Source organism: Pinus tabuliformis, chromosome Q, assembly GCF_031772625.1.
Source record: "Pinus tabuliformis cultivar Carrire ecotype Pingquan chromosome Q, CPIR1, whole genome shotgun sequence".
In the NCBI taxonomy this organism is placed as follows: Eukaryota; Viridiplantae; Streptophyta; class Pinopsida; order Pinales; family Pinaceae; genus Pinus; species Pinus tabuliformis.
In genome coordinates, this window is record NC_142296.1 from 1,031,515,610 (window position 1) to 1,031,522,556 (window position 6,947).

Below are 6,947 nucleotides of genomic sequence, written 5' to 3' on the forward strand. Positions count from 1 at the left end.
TAGAGGGTGGAAGCTCGTGAGGTTTGTCAAAGACTTGCAGGTGGCTGTTTAAGACCCATTGCATCTCAGGATGAATATGAAGAGTAGTGGGCTCGATGGCCTGGATGGCATTAAATTGGGCGATAACTCCATGATGGCCCTTTTTTAACAACTTTTCCATCCGATGCGAGCTAATGATAGAAGGAGTTCCTACCTGGAGTCTGTGGAGGGTATGCGTGTGGGTCTTTAGATGGTAATATCCCATCTGAAGTTTGATATTTTCATAGGGGCCTTCACATTTCATTGTCCCCCCATTAGCAATATGGACCTGGAAATTAAAGACTACTCTGACAAAACAATGAACAACTTTTGCAACTCTCTGATGGATAAAGTTATGTGTGTTGCCACTCTCAATCAATACTACTACCGGGCGATGTTTAATAAAACCTCTGATTTTGAGAGTTTGGGGAGAGGAAATGCCTGCTAAAGCATGGAGCGAGATAACTGGTTCTTCTGTTGTAGCTGGGAGCTCATTGTCCTGCTAGTTGTCCTCATCTTCCTCCTCTGGTCTCTCAAAGGGTGGGGCTTCCTTAGATGAACTGTGATCAATAGCATCAATTTAAAAGAATTTGGGTTCCTTGCATTTATGCCCTAGGGAGTATTTGTCATCACAGTAGTAACAAAATCCTTGCTTTCTTCTTTCATCCATTTCTGCGGGGGACACCTTTTGAACCTTAAGTTTTTGGGTAGTGCCCTAAGCCTAGGTGGGGCATCCCTTGGCTATGAAATTTGGATGAGGCGATTAAGCCGCTAAAGCACATTCCACTTTGATAGCCTTTGTGCAAGCTTCCATCCATGTGGCTGGGTGGTGCATCCAGACGTGAGCTTGGATGGCTTCTTTAAGACCACTTATAAAACATTCCAATTAGAATTCATCTCCCAGACTTGCTACGCGGAAGACCAATGTCTCAAAGGCTGTAATATAGTCATTTACTATGCCTGTCTATTTGAGCTTAGTAAAATGACCCAAAAAATTAGATTCACATTCAAAGCAGTCACAAATGGATTTTGCGAACACCTACCAAGTAATTGTCCTTGGATAGAAAATTTGATGCCACTACCACCATCACGTAGTTTAGTTTCATCATCTACGATGTGATTCGGAGTGAAATATTGTTCCATTCGTGCTACCCATATTGCCGGATTAGAGCCAACAAATTTGTACATGTCCAACTTGGGTGGTCAAGGGTGGGAATGTTGGTGATTGCCATGGAAGTGAAGATGATGGCTAGATTCTCCTTCAAGGTCTTCATTAAAACCATTTGCCTCCAATTGTAATGCTGACTTGCCCTTTGTGACTGTGTCTGTTAATGTCTTCATCTGATCCATTAACCAACCCAATTTTTTTTCAATGGCCTCGATCTTCTCATTGGCCATGGCTTGAGCTCTGGTTTCTACCATACATAGATCCAGGTCACTTGTCTTCACTTTGAAAAAAATTGGGACCACCTGAAAATTGAAGCTGACAAGTGAATGGTACCACTGTGCTCAGCTCGTTGTCCTGACTCTTATGGGCTAAGTCTCTTATGCTTTTTTTTTTTTTTTACTCTGAAAGGACTTTTACTCCCCACTTATCAATACTGCAGTGGCCAATTTCCAGAAAAGTTAATCCTGCCCAATGTCCTGTGAGAATCGCCCCAAGGTATAGGAGCCACAAGCCTCCCTGCATAAATGGTCAAATCTGTCTGCGAAACCCTCAACTGTTGAATGTGAGTTGGACTGCGGCAAAAACAGAACCCCAATTGCTAGATTTGAATGGTACTATGGCGAGAGACCCTGAACTGGTGGATCTGATTGTTGCGGCAGTGACAAAACCCCAATTGCTAGATCTGATATGGAAAAGAAGATAATGGGATATCTTCAGAGAGATGAGGGAACTATGGTCTCAAGGAGTGTCAGGTGCTACAGATCGCAATATACATAAGGTTCCAACAGTAGTACTCGGCCCAATCTTTCAGGGCACTAACTAAGGAGGATCAACCGTACCCTTAGCCGTACTACCCGACTACCCTATCGTACACGCAAGTAATCTCCCCGAGTGTTGTTATCAGTGCACTGGAGTAGCAATACGACCAACAATTTATCTACGAAGAGGTTTCAGGTGAGCCTAGGGGGCTTCCTATATACCGAGAGGGCACATGGAAGACAGTCCGTGCGCGGTTTTGTCTAATGCACTACTATTCAAAGGGGTACCCACAGGGGTTACAATGGAGTCCAACAAGCGTGACCACCTCTTGTATTTCCTGCGTGCATGCCTCCCCAAATCCATAGGTTTATGCACTCAATGACAGATCTCGTGGTTTAAAGACGTTGGAACACGTCTCTAGCCAAAAAAACTATTCTGCTAAAAATGGAGATACCACTGGCCCTGGAAAGCGCTCTGATACCACTTTTTATGCTCTTGACCTGCGAGAAGATGCCAAGATACCAAATATATGAAGAAACACAACCCAAAACACAGAACAAAATGAGAAATAACAACATGTATTTGATTATTCAGAGATGAAAGCAATGTTCACTTGCCTCTTCAAAGGGGCAACCTCGTATAGAGTAGTGCTTGATTACAAAATAATACACGACGCTCTTCAATGGGGAGTCTCTATCTTTTATATAGGATTCATACATGCAATACCATGGGTCAGTATCATGGTTCTCTTAATACCATCTATCTAATACCATGGCCCGTTTGCAACTAACTGTGGTCCCTTTCTTTAAATGCGAGTCAACCACTTACAATTATTAATATGGTCTTTATTGACTCTTTAACTAACTATAACTATGACTCGACCCTATTACATAAATGAGGAGTTAGGGTTGGACCCTAACAATCTGGCCTGAAAAAGCTGATGAGCTGTCATACTATTAGGATCAGAAATTACTCAATCAATTCACACAATTGATCCCATCTTTGTTCACTTGGGATTTCCACATTCACCATCTTTCTAAATGTTTCATCCACTTCTATATACCTCTCGAAATTTGGTTTTGTGAGAAATAAATGTCTAATTTCATGCATGATGGTTAAATAAAACTCCAAGGCTTCCAAAAAGGCCTTCCCTGTTATCTGTCCTTTGATTCCTGCAAACTTGGCTCTGTCTACTGCAATATTATATAATTTCTTGCAATAATCTTCTAATTTTATCAACTTATCATTTAGAACTACCAATCCTGGTAGTCCCTTTCGATTTAAAAAATTAAACTTTGAATGAAACATTTGGACAACAATATCCAGGGTTTGACAATTTGTCTCTACCTGGTTAATCAAATTGAATACTCTTTTGTAAGACTTTCTTAATCTCTAAAATGGTATTTGTTCTGTCAAAAATATTTAGTCCTTCTAGCTCTTTTATGCTTTTTTAAATTTAACACTTTGATCATATATGTGGCTTCTTCTGGCTCGGTTTTCAAGGCTGCTTATCGTTTTTCTATCACTTCTCTGCATCTGGTGATGAGTTCTTGTTGCTCAAAAATAATTTGTATGGATGGTCATACCTCTGTCATAGATTGGCTGATATGTGTCCAAATACTTTCCTTGGCATGGGCCAAAGTATTTTCCATTAGGGACTCACTTTCCAACTTCTAGATCTTTAGATCCAATTTGTGGGACTTCTACATTTCCTGCACATACAAAGTATCATTCTTGACTTTCTGCAATTCCAAACTTTGGAGCTTTTGCAATAACTTTTCATTCTCGTGTTTCTGTATGGCCAATTCTTGTGATAATATTGTTGGATCAACTGTTGTTGATGTAGACTCAATGGTTTTTGATGATGAACTAGGCTCTGTACCTACAACTACTATTGGGACTGTTGTGACTGGAACCATAGCAAGTTGTGTTGCTTCTTTCTCCTTTAGTAACTCTTCAATATGCTCTTCCATTTTCTTTAGTTGTATATTTTTCTCAATGATAAGCTTGAGCATGTCCTCCTTTTTTTGTTCATTTTCTGAAATATCCTTTGTTAGAGGATCTTCTGTAGAAGGTAGCTTCAACTATTTTTTGAGCGCAACAATTTCTGCATATTTCGTTTTGAGAAGTAATTCTGCATCTTTTACATCTTTGGGATCATATCCTACTTTAATTACAAAGTCCTCCAACGTATTTATTATGTTATCTTTGGCTAAGGAAGATTTTTTTTTCTAACTTGAGCTGAGATTGAACATTGGATATGACAGTCCTAAGTTTGGAAAGAGACATAGTTGTAGTTGTCATGGTAGAAAAAAACATTTCACCAGTCTGTCTGTACATATCCATCTAGTCAATTTTGATGAATTTAGCTAGTATCAAATGAAAACACAATCTTTTTATAATCTGATGGAGACTTAGGAAATGGAATTTGGGCTTGCAAGAAAGCCATTTGCATTCTACCTTTCTCATTGTCAAAAGCAGAAAGAATCCTATGCTGGGAAGTTGAAGTTTGTTTCCAGAATTGGCTGTATACATTAGACTTCAAAGTCTCATTCTTCTGTTTAATCTCAAGGAACCTTGAGAAGATGTTTTGATCATCTGAGGAACTAGTTCCTGTGGACTGAATGATTTCTAGAGGCTCCCTAGAAGGTGAAGTTGTAGGAGGAGTGGTTGAAACACTAGTTGTAGGAGGAGTTGTTGAAACATTAACTCCTGCTGATGTAGAAACTTTTGAATCTCCAAGATAAATTATTACTAGTTGAGTTTATTCTGTTGATGTGACCAAACCAACCTTTAGCTTCTTCTGTTGAAAAATGAATCCTTTCATAATCTCCTCAGTAAATGAAGTCTCCTCTCTCACCCTTTTCTGTTGCTTTCCCTAAGAAACATGAGTCTGTTCAGTGGGGGTGGATACAACTTGTTCATCTGCTTCTTGAAGTGTCCCATCAACCCACTGCTCTTGATTCATGAATTTTTCTATTTCTGGTCTTGGAGTATGATTATAAGGAGTCATTTTTAATTCAACTCTCAAGGCAGAAATAATACCAAAAGGGTCATAAGACCATGTAAAGCTAGGCTGGAAATTCATCTTCTTTAACAATGTATCTACCTCAACACCAACTGATCTGGTGTTGCAAATGAATGATCCAATCTTTGCCTTGATCTTGAATTGAGATTTCCTTTTGCCTGACACAAAGTGTAGGTCATCCATGTTGATCATCTACCTAATATATTCCAGAGAAAATATTCTTATGGGAACATACTTGGGCAGCTTATCTGGTGCAATCTCACAACCATATACCCTTATCTCTATATAGTTATGGTATAAATACCAGTAACTAGTTTTAGTCTGCTCACTCAAGTGTAGAATCCTCTTAATTTCATCTCCAATCCTTGGTTATGTCTGATTGTTGAGGAGTTGTGCCACTGGATGTATGAATGTCTCTATAATTTCTGAAAGAAGGCCTGGTAGAAGTTTTCCTGACTATTTCTGTCCAATGAATCACTGAATGATTCACTCCTTGTTCATCTTGTTTGCTGAGATTGATAGGAAAAATATCTCCCTGTTGGGTAAAATAAAAAAACACACACACACATTTGAACAATTACAAAGTTGTAACTGAACACTCCTTGTACAGTAACATTCGTGAATTTTTCATGTATATTATCAGCCATGAATTGGCTGAATTATACATGAATGCTGATTGCTGATCTTTGTTAAAGATGGAAAGGAATCCAAGATAGTTTCATCAACAGACCGGTCATATGGATATCCTAATAAGTAGGAAAGCAAAGAAATACAATGTCTGGAGGCTTTAGGAAACCTGGAAGATGAGTAGGGTGGATTTATTTTTGGTAATTATGCATCCTCAGGTAAAAATATTTCAAAGATTTTGGCTTTCTTTGGAAAGGTTAATTGAGGGATTAGGAGCATTTGGTTTATGGTTTTAGCAGAGATGGTGATCAGAATGTCTCCATTCTGAGCCACCACTACTCTTTTTACAGGGTCATATTTGGCTTGACAACAAGTAATTAGGTCAAGGAAGTCATGTGTTTTTGGGAAGCTGAAGAAAGGTAACAGATATTCCCAGAATCTAATATGGTCTTGCTGATCAAGGTATTTTTGTTTTAGCAATAGGTGCAGTTCATGGAATTTGAACTCACACTTGGCATCTGCAATCTTGAACAGGGAATCGACAAGAGGAAAATGGTCAAGATCGGGCTGGGTGGTAGTAGTAGTAGTGCTTTCTTATGTACTCTGCTTTTTAGCTTTCCCTTTTGGGGCCTATTGTGGCCACAACCACCATCCTATCAAAACTTTCCTTGGCAGAAATTTTGAATGGGTCCCCTAAAAGTTAGTCTTCTACCTCTCCAAATGATTTGTTTATTCCCAGAGATTTTAACTCTTTACCAAGTCAAACCTTCAACTCCTAATGGCTGAGCCCCCCTCTTTAAAAATCTGCCACATGATTCATTTCTAGCCCTTCATAACCCCCCATTCATCTCCTCCATGGTAACCCTTTTAACCCTCCCGAAACCTTCTATTGCACCTCATTCCCATCAGAACTCTTTATAATGAAAATCCTTCATAAATATGCGTAAATCACCCCTTTTGCCTACCGCAATCGCCATTAAAACACAACACATACATGGCTTCCAGACCCGACGGTTTTATTAATCAAAATGCATATATTTTGAGTCCAGAGCCCCATTGCAATATCAAAATTGGCCTGGTCCAAAGCTATATATATGGTGCACCACTATCTACTGGACCCGCCAATGATTATGAACTCGGCCATATATTATTTCAAGTCCGGCCTTACGGCTGGAAGCGGGCTTTCCCATATATTATGTTTTTCGAAAAATTGTTAAGGTCGGGACCTTTCAAATGGAAGTCATATATTGTTGACCCACCAAGGTTATTAAGCGCAGTATATATTTCGGGTCCGCCTTCCCTGATCGCATATCGCAATCGGTGAGATCCCAAAGACCCGATGCCTTC